Here is a 17,934-nt window from a genome sequence, read left to right as displayed (position 1 = left end):
AAACCATTGCCTGATTAACCAGATTGGAGTAGATTGCTTTGATCATAGCAAGGATAGAGGAACAGAAGCTGAAGAAAGAAAAAACTTAAGTACTTAAGTTATAGATCAGCTGGAACAGAAAAATAAGCAAAAGGACATAGGTAAATATCAATGATGGTTCTGCTATCCCTGTTTACTAAATAGGCCATTTTGTAATCGACTTTTCCACTTAGAAATAAATTGTGAATACTTTTTCATAATGAATATGGAACAAAGAAGGGGAAGGGAGCTAAAGTGATGCTAGTCAAAATAAAAATGATGGCTACCGGGTGCCCAGTACAAAAAGTAACAGTGAAAAAGTAAGAGCAAGTAATCAATGAAAACAGCAAGAAAGAAATAGAATAGGGTCACAACAGAACTTTAAGAACTACCTCACTGGGTGATGGGAAAAACTTAAAAAATATTTATTGTTTAGCAATACAGTATCAGGCCAGGTTCTCAATACAGAGAGCTATGAACAAGACAAGAATCGTATCTGACCTCATGACTTTTGTATTATGGAAGGAAAGACAGAAAATAAAAAACTTGTAAGTAACATACAAAGGGGAAGTAGAATGCTAAACTGTTATGGAACTGGAAGAAAGAACCAACATCACAAAACCTGATGGTCAAATTTTTCAAATGCTCCCCAGCATGGATAACAACTTAAAAATTATATGATTTCTAGATGAGGTCAGGCGCAATGTCCGAAGAGTAGTGTCACTTATACATTGGGGGAGAGAACTCCTGGCAAGGACTATGTGAGATGGTGAGAACTCCTGGCAAGGACTATGTGAGATGGAGCTTAAGTTTTCAAGAATCTCAGTAAAAAAGGAAGAGAGATGCTAAAGGGGAGACCAGGCTCAAGGGGATCACTGATGGCTGTTACTCTTTGGGCTTGTACTTACTTTCTTATCCCTATATATACAAAGGGAGACTAAGTTACAGAAGTCCATAAAGTAGACAGACTTTCTTTAGAAATTCCTGCAGACATCCACCTATCTACCCCAATAAACCTGATCAAATACTTTTTACCTTTTCTAAATACTGTAAATTTTTATAGAGTAAAAATTTAAATACACATATATTTTTAGTAAAGCGATTTTAAATGAATCTTTCAATAGTTTCCAGTGATACGCTTTAATTACAAATGTTAAACATCTGCTAGATTATTCTAGAGTTACTACTGAAATAATTTGGCATTTATTTGCTAAAAGGTAAATATTTAGGGGAGCAAGGCATGTGTGACAGAAGTCAGTCTTTTTTTAATATTGTATAATTCTTGGCTTTATTTTTTCACCCTCCAACAAACCACCTGTACCACGTGTGTGTGTGTGTGTGTGTGTGTGTGTGTGTATATGTAATAGTGTGCCATGTCAGACATTTCCACTTGAAATATGATTCAAACTAATTTCAAATATATAATAAAGTGTGTGTGTGTGCGTGCGCGCGCATGTGTGTGTGTATCTCCTCTGAAGCTAACTTATAGCGCTACTACCTACTATTTGTAATCAAAAAGTCAGTATTACATCAACATTATGGAATAAACAGGAGGATGGCCCATACTTAATCACCTTTAATAATGTTCTATGGAAAATGTTCCAAAGACCAAATTTGCCACTGAATTTTTCAGGATACACAATCATAAACTAGGTGTACTCATGGTTTCATTAATGTTCATGTAAAATTAAAAATCAACAATTTCAATAAAGCTTTTTTAAATATTGACTTTTTCTCTCAATTTTAGTTCAACTTCATGTTAAAATATGCTCTCATTCTGCCCATATGCTTCTTCATCTGAAATGGTTCAACGGACAACCCACAATTACTCCAACAAAAAGCCTGCTATGGGGACCTCCTTGGTGGCATAAGGGTTAGTCTCAGTGTTATCACCACAATGGCCTGAGTTAGATCCCTGGGCAGGGAACTAACCCACATATGGCACAGGAGACTTGGCCCACTGCTCCCCACTGTGTCTCTGGTGAATACCCTCACCCTCCCACCCCACCCCCACACCTCTGGCCTATACCCCTGTTCTTCTACGTATAAATAAATAAATATTTAAAAAGTGTATGCCACCTAAAGAGCAAGGATCAGTTGAATTTGGCAAGAGCTGAGGCCCCATCCCTCCGACAAGTTCTTCTTTCAATATGGGAGTGGTTAGTATGTTCTAGCTAGTTGGTGAGCACACTGACAAAGTTTCAGCTCTCTCAGAGATACTTTTTGGAGTGAATACTGATCATGCATGCATAGCCAACTGAAGATTACAGACTCCAAATTCCAAATCTAAAAAGTAGTAAAAAAGTACCCCATTCGTCTCCAGTACAGAAGAAATTCCAAACATGGTTTCAACTTTAATGCAGATATTGTGGCAATATAGTAAGGATTACTGTATCCCATTCCAATAGTGTTGCTTTGGAGTAAAGCTTTAATTTCAAAGTATGCTTTCTTTCTCAACTGTTAGCAAAGACAGAATTTTTAAAAAACAAGAACCAAATTATAGATGCTATTGACTTAGACAAAAATTATCTCCAATTTTTTTTCCCCCAAAAAAAAATATTTGGGGGGCCTCCCCAGTGGCACAGTGGTTGAGCGCTGGGTTGCGAAGCTGCCTGCAACCTCTGGAGCACCGGTTTGATCCCGGCTGCCGGGCGAGGGTCACACATGGTGCGTAGACCTCTCCTGCCGCCCACTGCTCCCCTCAGCAGTGTACTTCATCAGTCTGTCTGTTGTGCTCTCTGCTCTGGCTCTGGTGAATTCTCTCACCCTCCCGCGCTTCTGACTGTACCCAGTGCTTGTATAAATAAATAAATAAATCTTAAAAAAAAAAAAAAATACTTTGAGGTAAGGGAATACCACCGCAAATATAAGCAACATATTCATATATACATTTTCCCTTATTTCCTTGAATGTCCAAAATAGCATGCTAATTTCTAACACAAATTCAATCAGTTTTAGATATCTTCCAGGGCTTCAGGAAATTATTTAGACTGAAAGAGCAATGAAAATAGGTTCCTGGAAGACCAATGCCAAACTCTAAAAGGAGTTTCTGCCCTGCACTGCCCAAACAGAAAAACTATACTTGGGTCCTATCTCAAGGGTCAGAATCAGTAGTTCCTGAAACAGCTTTACTTCACTCCATATGGAGCATGAGATAACTCTAGAGCCAAGGCTATTCACTCACAAATAAAAGGAGTGGACAAAGGGAAGTCCTAGGTACTGATGCATGCAGCTGTTGAGTAAAAATAGAAGCTTCCTAGTAAACTCTACTGTTAAAGCTATTTTTAAAAGACAGGTCTATTTGTTTTGTTTTTTCTCTCTATGTAAATCTAGTACTTAGTCCTTTTTACCTAGTGCTAAATTCTTATAATTCCTTTAATTTTGATACCTAAAGAGGGAAGTTTATTTACTTTCATTGGATCTTCTAAATGCCAGTAAAAATTTAGCTAAAAGTTTGTTTATTCTAGCAGTGAGCAGAATACATATATTTATGTTTCATTTACAAACTGCCCCCCCCCATAGAGTCACCATAACAGGTGAATAGCCGACACTTCAGTTGAATCGGTCTTGCTAATACTTTTCAAATATCAATCCTAGCAAAACAAAAGCATAGAAATATAATCAATTTCATTAATAAAGTTTGGACTTAGTCCTATTTATCAGCTTTTGCCTCTTTTATGTATCATATTGTCCTTTCTGTAGTATACTAAAAAAAGTAAGTATCAGACAATTGCATATGAAATCAAATGCAGAAGAATCAAAACTAAATAAAAATAAAAGTCATAGATTATAAATTCAAAAGTCTTATTTTTATTTGGACTGCTCGAATGTCTTTTAGGTCCTGGGGACACAACTGGTGCATAATTAAATAGTTTAGGAGATTCTCCAAGTGTAAAAAATTTCTAATGTGGGCTAACTTTCCTTTATACATAAGTAAGATCTTAAGTTACCCAGCTTTTAACAGAAAGCAAACTTCACTCTGTAGGAAAGGGTAAAAGAGTGCTGCAGTTCTCAAATGCTGGATGACCCAAACTATCACCAACACTTCAGTGCATGTAAAAACCACATAATCCCAGTCAGAATCTCCAAAGAAAGGTCCAGGAAGATGTATTTTTAGCAGACAGCCCTGATGATTCTCAACAGAACAGTTGGAAACCATTGGCATGGAAAGAACAGCTGGAAACCACTGGCTAGTGGCTAGAGTTAGAAAATCAGCTGCTAAAGACAGTCTGAGGGACACAAGTAAAATTAAGTCTGAGCACTTGAGATGGTGGTTTATGGCCCTGACTTTGGGAAGTTCCATTTAATCGCTGGTCTTATTTCCCTGTCAGAAACAGAAAGGGGATAAAATCATATCATCTTAAAGGTCCTGGTATGCCAGAATTAAGTCATAACAAAAATTGTTACTGTTATCTACTATTGGTTCACATGTAATCTCTGTGGGAAATTAAAAGAGAAAAATCTCAACAGATCATAAAAAAACTATTTACAAATCCTAGTAAGTCAATCTTTCCCAAAACTTAGTTGATTCAAGTTTTCAAGTATCTAACAACCTCTTGCTTTCTATCAAGTACTTGGCATCCATCAGGCTCCCATAGGAAGTGAATTTATTGAATGGTGGGTAGATCAGTTGGCCATCTCACGCAAATGAAAGATGGGTATTTCATACCATGTACTACTTTTAGGATCTACTCATGTCAAAAGAGACATGGGTTTAGAGGAGACGGGAGGAACCTAGAAGATGGGAAGAAGAGGAACAGGGTGAGTAGATAATGCTACTTAGAGCAAAATGAGCCTGAAGTTCTCAAGAAATACATTTCTCTACTTCTGCAAGTTGTATTTTCTGTAATTCAAGTTTAATATTGAAGTTTGCATTTAAAAACATCTAGAAATGCTTGCTTGTTAATTTTAAGTATAATATATGACACCCTGCTATTGTATTTATTTATATATCTGTATTAAATTTTTTTCTAGCTTACTTCAAAATAGCAAATAGACAATAGGTGTAGAGATATGGGAAAGAGAGTAAATTAAGGTCTAAAAATATGGGCTCAAACCCTAGTACTATCATCATAAACCATTTTGTTTATAATGCTTATAATCAAGTCACTTCAGCTCTTCATGCTTTAGTCTTCTTTAAGATGAATAAAAATAGAATTATACCTAAAAGAGCTGTAGTTAGAATAAAAGATGAAATAATTTCTATGTCAAATAATAAAATATATTAAATTACTTTAATTTACTAACTACTAAGCATTGTATTTTTTGCACTTTAAAAAACAATTCAAAGGAAGTATACACCCCACAATGAATTATCACTTTATTGGAATGTCTAACTGGTTGAACAGCTCCAGCTATTTTTTTTTTATTTTTTAAAAGATCAAATAACTATAACTTTCAATATCTATATAAATATGATTGACCAAACATTTGCTGAACTATAAGAAATAGAGGTTCTTACTAAAGCATCATCTGAAAGTTGTCTTGAAAATAGATGGGCAAATAGAACACAATGATCCAAGAAGGAAAAATGCCTAAATGTTAATTAAAGTTTGTGAATTTAACTCCATTCACTTTATAATTCTATGTTAATCTCCATATATCTATTACAAATGTATTCCCTAATAAATAAGCAGACTTGGTTTTGAACATATGCTTATAAATTAGTCACTTAAAACTTACAATTTTTTTTCTACAGAAGGCTGAGTGAGGGCTAAGGTTCTTAGATTAAAAAATCCACAATGATGGGAAAATAGGAGTAGGTCTGCTTAATTTATACCTTAGCCAACATTAATAGCACTATTATTAGAAAGGTGAATAACAACCAATGTGATTCTAGAACCATACTTGCCTAGATTTAATTCTACATCTTAATTGTGTGACCTGAATGAGTTTTCTAATTTCCCTGCACTATGGTTTTCTCATCTATGAAATGGAAATAATAATGGTTTCTATCTCTTAAAGTTGTTGTGAAGGTTAAACAAGTTATAATAAAGGGTTTAAAACAGTGCAAGGCACACAATAATTATTTGATATTAGCTATTATGACTAAGTACATTTTAATCTAGGATGACAAGATCAAATCTCTTTTATAAGTCAGGTCTGCATAATCATCTATCCAGAGAAATCAAGGACTCTTCAAAGCTAAATTAATAAAAGATATGTGAGTCTAAACCTCTTTAAAACAGCAGGATTCTACTGTGTTTTTTCTCCAAGTAAAATATTTTATCAAGCCCTAAATATGAAATATAAAACACTAAACCGCTTAGTCATCCAGTAAATGTAGCCCCTCCCTGCTCTTGTCTACAACTTGAAAAACACTACTGTAGGGCAATCAATACACAAGCATTACAAAGCATTATGAAGAACAAAGGTCCCAATATGAAGAACAAAGGTAACACAAAGGTCCCTATATGAAGAAAAAAGGTCCCAATATTAAGGGTAAAAGCTAGCAGAAAATATCTGGATTCAGATTTTCCATAACTCTGGTAACATCAGATAATTTCTCAATAAATTTACTCTGGGCCTCCCTGGTGGTGCAGGGGTTGTTAAAGACAGTGCTATCAAGCTGTCGCCAACCACTACAGCAAGAGTTCGATCCCTGGCCTGCCAGGGAGGTGACCCACATGGTGCAGCAGACCACTCCTGCCTCACTTGCAGCTGCCCTCAGCACTGTATTTCAGTAGATCTACCTGTTCTGCTCCCCACTCTCTCTGGTGAATCCTCTCACCTCCCTGCCCCACCTGCCTCCCCCTCCCCAACCTTCTGGCTTACACACCAGTTCTTTTATGCATAAATATATAAATCTTTAAAAAAATTATAATAAACTTACTCTTGTCACATGCTTATGCATTTAAGAGACTTAATGTTAAGACCCTAATTTTTTAAGATTTATTTTTATTTACTTATGCATACAAAAATTGGGGTGTAGGCAAGAGGTGCAAGGGGTGAGAAGATTCACCAGAAACAGAGTGGGGAGCAGAATAGGCAGATCTACTGAAATGCACTGCTGAAAGGAGCAGTGGGCAAGACAGGAGAGGTCTGCCTTGCCATGTGGGTTAGCTCCTTGGCCTAGGATCGAACTCACGCTGTGCTGGCTGGTGGCTGGCAATAGGTTGATAGTGCTGAGACTTTACCTCTGCACCACCAGGGGAGCCCCAAGACCCTTAAATCTTTAAGTAAAAGAGCCATTATATAATATCTAGCCCAATCACCAACTTCACAATATAGAAATAAACATCCATAAAAATTCACAGGAAGGGCCTCCCCGGTTGCACAGCGGTTGAGTGCTGGGTTGAGAAGCTGCCCGCAGCCTCTGCATTGCAGATTTGACCCCTGGCAGCCAGGCAAGGGTCCCACAGGGCGCACAGACCTCTCCTGACCCCCTCTGCTCCCCTCAGCAGTGTATTTCGTCCGTCTAGCCTGTTTTGCTCTCTGCTCTGGCTCTGGTGAATTCTCACCCTCCCGTGCTTCTGACTGTATCCAGTGCTTGTATAAATAAATAAATAAACCTTAAAAAAAAAAAAAGGGGCCTCCCCAGTGGCGCAGCAGTTGAGCGCTGGGTTGCGAAGCTGCCCACAGCCTCTGCAGCGCCAGTTCGATCCCCGGCTGCTCCCCGGCCACGGGAGGAGGGTCCCACATGGTGCCCGCTGCTCCCCTCAGCAGTGTACTTCGGTCCTTCTACCTGCTCTGCTCCCCGCTCTGGCTCTGGTGAATTCTCTCACCCTCCCGTGCTTCTGACTGTACCCAGTGCTTGCATAAATAAATAAAATAAATAAATAAATAAATAAATCTATCTTTAAAAAAAAAAAAAAGCACAGGAAAAGATAAAACAGAACAGTGACAAGTATTTTAAATAAATAAGGTACTGAGCTACCTAGTCTATTATACAGGACCTTTAAGCCTGCCAAACTGAGCCTACTTCTCAACTAATTTGTCATGCTCTTTTTGTCACTGACGGGTTAATCACTTTACAGCAAGAGCCCCAAACTCCATGAAGAGCATTTGGACACTGAAGCTATCAGGATCATGGTTTTGATTGAAGGTTGCTCTAGAGTACACAGCAGCACAAGCTTCTGGACCTTCACTTTGGTGCTTTTGAAACCTGACTCACTCTAAAAGTTGATTTCATCATGTTAGTTTATGTACTTGCATATGTCTGGAACCAGGTCTGCTTGTAGTTAGGGAACATGTATCTGTGACAGATGTATGGTGATTAATAAAGAATGACAAGCTGTATAGTTTTCATACGGAAACCATAAAATGGACAAAAATTAATCAATTTTTTTTTTACATACAGGCAACAGTATAGAGTAGTGGTTACTCACATTTGAAACAAAGACCCCAGTTTGAATTTTTGTTCAGCTGAGTAACAGTATTCATTTAATCTCTAAAATCAGTGAGACATAAATGGAAATATTGAAGTACTCATGTATGAGTACTGCATGCTTATCATAACACTTAGGATAGCGGCTGACATACTATATACATCGAACTCATATTGTTAGTTATTAATATTTTATCCAAAATTCTATGAACTTGACATGGCATCAGGACTGGAACTAGGGTGACGCAAACCAAACACCTAGAATACAAAATTTACCTCTGACTTACATGACACTGAGTGGACGCATTTTTAAATTTTGCACCCTAGGCCCTTTAACAGCCTCACTCCAGCCCTGTTCCTGCACAGCACACACAGCCTAATACTGAGCCTATATATAGAGCCTATTTTTAAAACCTCTTCATTCCATTTGCCAAAATGGCAACCTAAATAAAGTGGGCACCACAAAAAAGTCACATTTATCAACAAAAACAAACTACTCAGTTTTGGAACTGTTAAAAGGAAATTGGTCATCAAATGCATTTTAAAACTGTGTGACAAACCTATGTTAAAACTATGACTGTTTTTTAACACACACAAAAATAAAACTTTTATTCTCTTAATGTAGGTAAAACAGGTTGCATAGCAAAGTGAACTCAAAATGCAATTAAAGATCTTCTCAAGATAATTTATAAAAGTTGACAAGAGTATCAAAGAGCTTGTTTATGTCTTTGAATCAGTTGACGGGGTATGGGAACAAAAAAAAAATAGAAACGATTGACTTCTAAGATATTTCTTAATCACTGGTTCTGGGAAAAATATCCTTAATTATGCCAATCCCCAATTTTATTTTTTAATTCCAATGTATTTTAAAAATCCTGGTCTGAATAAAATTTAAACAAAAACTTTTGTTGCAGGGCAGGAAACAACTTGTCCCCTTGAGAATATTCATCTTTTGCTTACAAGGTTCTTAATCTTGTGCCTCATGAATCAAATAACGCCTTACTGAATATCTGCTAGTGTTTAATTGAGGGATATATCTTTCTATTTTCCTTTTAATTAGTATTTGTGATCTTCTACTTTAATTTCCCCAACGTAACACTAGAGTTTACCTTTAAATCCCTTAGAAATTCCATTAAACTTAAGCCCTCATAATGTTCCTGTGTTCTCTTTGCTTAAAAGTGCAAATGAAGCAGACTGTGACACATGAGTTGGATCTAGCTGCTCTGTATAACTTATAATTGTAGACACCACAGTTAACTCAATGATTCCTAGCTGCCTAAGGACTTCTACAGTATATTTTAATATACAATTTTTTTGTACCAAATCACTGCCAAAGGTACTCAAATGTTGATAAAATTAGTCCCACATAATAAAATGACTCATTTAACACTAGATGTTAATGAGGACAATCTTAGTTTCCAGATCTCAAATACATATGCCAATAGTCACAAGAAGAAATAAGGAAGGTAGGATGGCACCTACTTATATCGTACATGCAATTCTTCCTGTAACTTTCATTTACAAAACTGTAATTCATTTTCTAAGGAAGCACCAAAATTAAGACATTAGAAACCTCTTGAGTTTTGATAATGTTGCCAAAACACCAACTATGGATAAAGGCATCCATAAAACATGTGCATTTCTGAATAGAGGCCACATTATTTAAAGTCCTTTGTAATTAAATTAAGGACTTGTAATAATCTGTTATATATCACAATTGCAGCCCAGAGCTCAAGATTGATTCATTTACCATTCCCAACTGGCCTTTGTTGCAGTAACCTTATGCAAGTCAACAATGTAAGTCTGAAAAGACTGAAACATCTTAAAGACTTCATAGGATATAACATCTTAGGGTTCCGTCATTTTATAATACCCACTGCTGCTAGAGTTCCAGTTCATCCTGAAGACAAAGGTTGATTAAGGTAGGAAGGCATGTTTCACTGCCAGGTACCAAATGCTAAGTTACAGAAATCAAACCCCCCTACTCTCAATCCTATCAGCTGTGACCCAAAATTATCACAATGATTGGATGCACAGGAAAGTACTTAACATATTAGAAAGTTAAATGTCCATATAGCGATCTTTTCATCCTTTCCCCCTTCCGTCACTAAATTATAAATGCCCTAAAGAAAAATTTTATTCTTTCCTCTATTTCTTAGAAGCTAATACAGTACTCTTGCACAGTCATCAACAGTGTTAGTTAGAGATGTGGTCATGAAAAGTCAGATACAGTTCATGCCCTTGCAGGCAGACAGCTTTGCAAAGAGAGGCAAGAAAGAAAATATGACACATGGAGTTTTCACTTTGCAGAACTCCAGGGAGCATAACTGTATTTTATATGTATACTTACCTATACAGGTTCAATTAACAAGCTTAAGATTGCTTTGGAAAACAACAAAAAATGCTAGAATATGAATGGAATTCACTATATTATGAATTCAACTAATGAATGGAGTAATTCCATTCCATGCACTTAAGACCCAGAATGAAAGAGGTAAGAGATATGGATCTGCTACTCCTCCACCAGCTTTGGAGTCACAATGCCTCTCAAAATAAACTTGCCACACTGATTCTTGTATTATACTCTACATATTTCTTTTAAACATGGTCTCTGAATAACAAGTCAAATACTTTAGGTAACATTCAAAGGAAAAGTAATTCAATTCCAATGCTAGAGGAAAAACTTGCCTGCACTGATGTTAGTCTCCAATGTGGTGACTTCCTAAGAGATTTTTTTCAGCACAAGTCTGACCTTAGCATCTAAAATACAACTTCTCTGTAATTACAACTCTAAATCTAACTCCCTCCAATGGAGCTCAATCACTAACATCCTTTTTTACTGCAATGATTGAAAATAAAGTCTTTTGAATCAGTCAGCTGAGATACAAATCCTGAGCAATCTCTAGTTACATAACTTTGAGAAAGTCACGTCAACCTCTCTACTTTATATTCCTCATTTAAATTGGGGATAATAATATCTCTACCTCATAGTTATAAGAATTGTATAAGATCATGTAGAATGTCTAGCATAATGCCTGGCACTTGGTGCTCACTAAACGTCAGCTATCATATTATATTCCAGCTCATCTCAGCAAGCTAATTTCACATTTATTTACTCAATAAATATTTGAAAAAAATGAATGAATAGTATCATTATTAAGTGATCTAGAGCTACTTCTGGTAAACTGATTTCCAAGATGTCCTGAGTGAACAGTAGTAGCTATTCTGTGTTCCATTATCGTTACCCAATAATTCATAAACTTGCTGATAAAATCCTTTTTTTATTTTTTTTTTCCACTTTCTTCCTTTTGTTTCCCTTCTACCCTACAGCAACACTTGATTCTAGGTAACTGTAGAAGAGTGACATTGAGATTAAATAGATTCAAATCACTTCCTGAGTAGTTAAAAAAAAAGATTACCCATACAAAAAATGTAAGAGTGACCTTGAAAAAATATCATTCTAATATAACACTATATCCAAGATGTGGTTAATTTTTTAGCTAAAGAAAGAAACTGACTTTTTTCATCTTCAAAAAGATAAAAAAACAGATCACCAAACTATCTTTGTTACCTTTCTGTAAATAAGCTATTTCTACTAGCTGCAGTAAATGTACTTTCATGTTTTACATTATCTGTGTATGTATATTCCTAAAACATCAGTCTCTAAGACTGCAAATTTCTACAGAAATGCAACTTTCTATTATTGCATTTCAAAAGCAATAATACACACAATCACACAAACTTCTACCGGTTTACATTACAGAGAATATTTACCATGGAATTAGCTTAAAACTGTTACATTACCTATCATAATGACCTTAATAATTCAACATTTATGAAGCAGTACTTCAGTTTTGTTTTGTTTTTTAAAGATTTATCCATTCATTTATACAAGCACTGGGTACAGTCAGAAGTGCGGGAGGGTGAGAGAATTCACCAGAGCCAGAGGGGAGAGCAGAGCAGGCAGATTGATGAAGTGATGAAGTACACTGCTGAGGGGAGCAGCGGGCAGCAGGAGAGGTCTGCGCCATGTGGGACCCTTGCTGGTGGCCAGGGATTGAACCGGCGCTGCAGAGGCTGCAGGCAGCTTCGCAACCCAGCGCTCAACCGCTGCGCCACCGGGGAGGCCCAGTTCTATCCTCCAAATACTGGTTATACTGGGTAAATGACTTTTCAAATCCTGTTAATTAACAACAGGACTTTTAAAAACTTTTTTTTTAAAGTTTAGGATTTCAAAGAGTTATGTTTAATAATAAAAACTGAGAACATTATCAAATTTTAAAGCCAAACATCAACACTTTTTGACATTATCTTATTGGAGAGTACACTGCTTAAATTTATGAAGACATTTATGGCTACTACAACTCAAAACTATTAAATTTATTCTATGCCATTACTATAATACTCTAAAGGATTAGAAAATTCACTTTCAGGAACAAAACCTACCAGTTTATTTCTAAAGTTTAGCTTATGTTTTAAAAATAACGCTCTTTTCACTTTCATAAGTATCTAAGCTCAAAGCAAATATATTACCTGAGACCCACTGAAATATGAAAACTTTCAAAAGCCCCCAATATAAATAAGCTCCTTGGAAACAAGCACTACTCAATTTTACAATCACTTTAAAGCAGGTGATATAAGTAAGTGAAAGGGGAAAAAATCCTTAACCATGGTTAAGAGAAAAATGAAGAAGCATGGATTTTGTAAATCAATTCAGACTCAGACCATGGCTCCAACATACATCCCCGGTAAACAATAGTAATTTAAACTTCTCTGAGTCTTGATGACCTTAGCTATAAAACAGTGTTAATACTACTTACATGAAACAATTGGTTTGAGGATAAAATGAGATAACATTAGGGAAGGATAGAATCCATTAAAAGTTCCTTCCATATCTGTATTTTGTTACAGTGAATGATGCTTGCAAGAAAAGCAGGACAGTGATAAGGTCTCCAAATGGTCTGTCACACAAATTTTGTATAATACAAAATGACTCCTTTATCATCTCATATAGAAAACTATTCTAACTTGGGGACCTCCCTGGTGGCACAAGCGGTTAAGTCTCAGCACTACCAAGCTACTGGCAGCCACTGCAGCACAAGTTCAATCCGCAGGCCAGGAAACTAACCCACATGGTGCAGCAGATCACTTCTGTCTCTTCTGCTGCTCCCCTTAGCAGTGTTTTTCAGTAGATCTGCCTGTTCTGTTCCCCACTGTCTCTGGTGAATCCTCTCACTCTCCACACCTCTTGTACGCATAAATAAAATAAATCTTTAAAAAAAATAAGAAAACTATTGTAATTTTAGGAGCAAAGATCTTTCTACAAATAAACTTCCATCATTAACTCCTTTTTATCTAAGGGTGGGAACATGTCTCTTCTATTCATTTCCCAATTTCTGGAAGGAACTTGTTTCTTCATTTCCATATTTCTTGCAGGAACTGTGCAAGAACACATTCATTCAATCACGTGTTCATTTATTCAGCAAACACTTACTGAGCACTGACTTTGAGCCAGATACTGTCTAAGTAGTGAGGTAAGAAATGACTAATGAGAAGACAATGACCAAGTAGCTTTTAGTCTAGTGAAGGAGACAAACATTTATTAAATACAGAAATAACAAAGTTCCTATTGCAATGATGCTACAAAATATAATTTTAGAATAGGTAAAAACAGAGTTTTGAGGAGGGGTCAAAGCAAGTAAGGAAAGGTTCTCCTGAGGAATGACAATTAAACTGAAACTTGAAAATTGACTACTTGGTCATTTGGGAAGGGGATGGGAAGCAGTCCAGGTAGAGGAATGGAATATGTACAAAAGCTCCCACATCAGGAAGAAGCTTTTGTATGTAGTAATTAAAAGGTACACTAAATGAGAAAGGCTGAGATTAAGGATAAAGTGCTGAATAGAGGCAAAAGATAAACTATTAGCATTAAACAAAGTAAGAAATAGTATGTGACAATTTAAGTCATTTTATGTCTTCTATTTTTGTCATATAAAACAAATAATCTAAGGGAACTGAGTCTTTATTCCACTATTTTAAAGATATGAAGTCAAAAGACCTGGATTATGCTTTGGTTCAACTGTATGACCTTGCACTTTACCAATCTGAACTTCTTTCTCTTTACAAGCAGGTACTCAATTATTTTAACTACCAAAAATACAATAATAATACATAGTCCTGTTCATTTAGACCTTATATATCCTTAACGGGATAGAAACAGATGTGTATAAGAGACATACTAAGTGCTGTAAGAGGTGATGTCCAAAAACTAACACAAAGCTCCTAGGAAACACAAAAGGAATACAAATGTGAACACTGTTGATGTACAAGTTTACATCGCTCTGTGAATCCCAAATTATTCAATGTGCAGAGATCCAAAATAAGTGCTACACTACCCCAGCATGTGATTGAGAGATGATAAACAGAACAGAATATGACTCTGCCACTGCAACATAAGTGAAATATCTAGACATAATGGGCCTCAGAATAAAGAGAAGTTAGAAGTGCAACTGAACCAAGAACAAGAGTAACTAACACTGAACAAGTGCATATTAACTCTACTGATTTCCCAATCCTCCTGACTTTAAGTTCAAAAGCTCATTCTTGAGGCTCATAGCTGCATGCCAAAAGCTACAAGAATTTTTTTCACACTCCCCCAACAAAAAAGGAAATACCTAGACTCCACCTAGAAAAGGCATTAACAATTCTTGCTTTACTATCACTGACTAGTCTTCAGTTTATGGTCTACTTAAAACTACCACACCTTCTAATGTATCACCAAGCCAGTTATCCTCATTTAACTTCCCACTTCTTTAGTTGATCCTCCTTCCTTGTGTACTGTACTAATCATGACACTCTATTATTCCTTATTTTACTTTATTATGCAGTATCATATCTCCCTTCTATTTTAGAAGTTGTATTAATTTCCACATCATCTTAACTCTAATTACAGGTAAATGTAGTATCTCTGATCTTAGAAGGTTTTGCATTTATAAGGAAGACACATAGTATCAATAATTACAGAGTACATTAAAAATCCAGCATATTTCAAGTTAATTTATTTAACAGCAAATCATTACTGATTATCTTTTACCAGTAGACACCTAATTCTTATATAAAAACTTATCACTAAAAATTTTTGATGTTAAAAATTTATTCGAGAATTATCCAATAGTAGTATTTATGACTTACAGTTGGTCATAACAATTATGGCTATTTTCTCACAAAATGTGTTATTTTTCCATTTTTTTTCAATGTAAATTAAGGTTAATTTAAAAACCACTGATGATGCTAAGAAAAGTAAATACATAAAGGCCTGATGTTATTTATTTACACTTAGACACACACACACACACCCCTCTCCAAGAAAAGCAATGTATTTCTTTATTAGTAAGGAGCACACTAAACTTCGGATACCATAGTATGTGAAAAAATTGTGAAATAGTTTTGCAAAAGAATTAAAATCCTTCTGTTCTCAGTTTTACAAAACAGGAGTAAAAACTGCCGTGACATAGGAAGGGAAAAAAATATTTATTTTTAAGAATGAGATATACTGTTTAACAGATGTTCTCTTATCTCATCATCTACCGTTTAAAATTGTGGTACAGCTTATCATGTAATATTCCCCAAATAAATAAGAGAAGTATGTAAGTTGAAACTGATTCCTATTTTTCCAAAAGGTTAGAGTGCGACCTTTTTGAGTGGAATTTTCTCCCTCGCTCAGAATAACTTTTCACATCACTAGTGGCTTGTTAGAAATACATAAAATGCATTGCTTTGCAACTTCCACCACCCTCTTCGAAAACAACCAAAACTCCCTACTGTCTTTCTGGTGTGGCAGCTCTGATTCAGAATCCAGACTGTAACTGGATTCCATTCAGAAAATCTGTCCCTACAATATGTCACCTTGGGCACGTCATTTACCCCCTCAGTTTCCTCATCAGCATCCCAATGAGAATGTTTTTAGAAAACAAACTAAAGATGTAAACACATCTTAGGAATTATTACATCTTAAGAGGGTTAAAAGCTTTACTGCTTAGGGCAACTTTACCTTCTTCCTTACAGAAGGCCCACATCACAAAATTGGAACGGAATCCCTGTATATCTGTCAACATTTGACTTTTCCTTCTACAATATTTTCTTCCCTCGAAGGGCATAACCCGAGTCATAACCAAGAGCAGACTCCGAAGCACCCCCTCCTTCCCTTCCTTACTTCTAAAGCTGGGGGGGAAATTACAGCTTCACCTCCCCACCCCAAGCCACACCTTCAGAGGACCCCACCCCAGGCACATCCGCCCTTTGCCTCCTCTTGGGGCACCAGGCTAACCTCGCCCTTCCCCTCCCGCCCCCACCTACAGGAGACTTCCTGGAGGCGTTCAGGCCCAGGCTGAGCAAGCGGCATTTCCGAACCCGCTTTACGCCATTCGCGTAGGGTAACCTCGCTTACGCCTATCGCAGGGCCCGGTTCCTAGCACCGACTACTCCGCCTGCCAAACTCAAGCCCGAGTGCCTCAGCCTCAGCCCCGACGTGACCCCAGACCTCTTCTGGTCTGCTCGGGGCTACAGGGGCTGGGCGAGAACAGCCACACCTTACCGACAACTGAGGCACTGACTTCACTTCCCACCTTTGGAGCCCTCTTCAACTCCCGGATCAATTCACTCCGGCTACGCCGGAAGGACCCGAGAGGAACCAGGCGTTGTCCGGAATCCTGCCCAGCCGGAGTCGCGCAAGGGCCTATGGGGACTCGTAGTCCCACTCGCCGGCTTTGTCGGCAAGCCTTGCTCGTGGTGAAACTACAATTCCCGGCAGGCCAGGCGGTGGAGCCCAGGGCGATGGGTGGGGACACTTCTAGCCAATAGCAGGAGAGTTCCCTGCCTGTGCGGGCGGAGGTGAGCAGCAGAGAGAGGGCGCACGGCGAGAAGAGGAAGGGAGGGGTCAGCTCTCACCTGGGCCAATCAGGGCGCGGGGTCGGCCCCGCGGGCGACTCACCAGTTGTGGGGCGGGCTTGCAGAGAAAAGGAAGGGGCGGAGGGAGGGTGAGAGGCGAGCTAGAAGCGGCGACCGCCTGCTGCTGAACTGTGGACTCCGCGCAGGCGGAGTCGAAGCTTCAGGGGACTGGCCGGGGTGGGGTGAGGGCGCGGGGTGGGGGTGCGCCCCGATCGGTGGGGCAACTTCTCTGACAGCAGCCGAGCGCCGGGCACACCGGGCGGCCAGACCAGGGAGAGGTGGAGCCTGGTCTCCGCACGGAGGGTCCCGGGAAGCAGATGGCAGCTTCAGGTGTGAGGCTGCAAAGTGCGGGGGGCGAGGTCTCCAGAGCAAGGCAGACCTGCTGCAGAAGGACCCGGAGAGGAGGATACGAGGGCCGCCGCTTCCCGCCGCCTCCAGCCTGGGCGGCCGCGAGCAGCAGGGGGAGGAGCAACAGCTGCCGAGTTCGCCAACCGGAGGAGGGGGGCGGAGCCCGGGTCCCCGTAGGCGCCGAGGGCGCAGCCTGCTCTGTAGCTTCCCGGGAGAGCGCAGCGGGCACGCCGGGGAGCGCGGTCCTGCTAGCGTCGGCGCCAGCATCCAGCCGGGGGTTGCAGGTGTGTGGGAGG

General features: G+C 38.4%; 2 protein-coding genes across 5 annotated transcripts in view; one reads left to right on the top strand and one right to left on the bottom strand.

Annotated features, from left to right (window-relative positions):
* The window catches only part of PDCD10 (programmed cell death 10), a 49,399-nt gene extending 32,316 nt beyond the window's left edge, over positions 1-17,083 (bottom strand). For 2 of the 3 annotated variants that reach the window (XM_037525748.2, XM_037525749.2), the window contains exon 1: positions 16,938-17,082. The gene's annotated coding sequence lies outside the window, so the exon portion shown is untranslated. Of the gene's footprint in view, positions 1-16,937 lie in introns of all 3 variants that reach the window. The other variant, XM_037525750.2, reaches the window with a different exon arrangement.
* Positions 17,084-17,844: 761 nt separating this feature from the next.
* The window catches only part of SERPINI1 (serpin family I member 1), a 96,197-nt gene continuing 96,107 nt past the window's right edge, over positions 17,845-17,934 (top strand). The window contains exon 1 of one of the 2 annotated variants that reach the window (XM_037525747.1): positions 17,845-17,922. The gene's annotated coding sequence lies outside the window, so the exon portion shown is untranslated. Of the gene's footprint in view, position 17,934 lies in introns of both variants that reach the window. The other variant, XM_037525746.1, reaches the window with a different exon arrangement.

The sequence above is a fragment of the Talpa occidentalis genome, unplaced genomic scaffold, assembly GCF_014898055.3.
Source record: "Talpa occidentalis isolate TD23 unplaced genomic scaffold, MPIMG_talOcc4v2.1 talOcc4.4, whole genome shotgun sequence".
NCBI lineage: Eukaryota > Metazoa > Chordata > Mammalia > Eulipotyphla > Talpidae > Talpa > Talpa occidentalis.
This window is presented reverse-complemented; position numbering and strand designations above follow the sequence as displayed.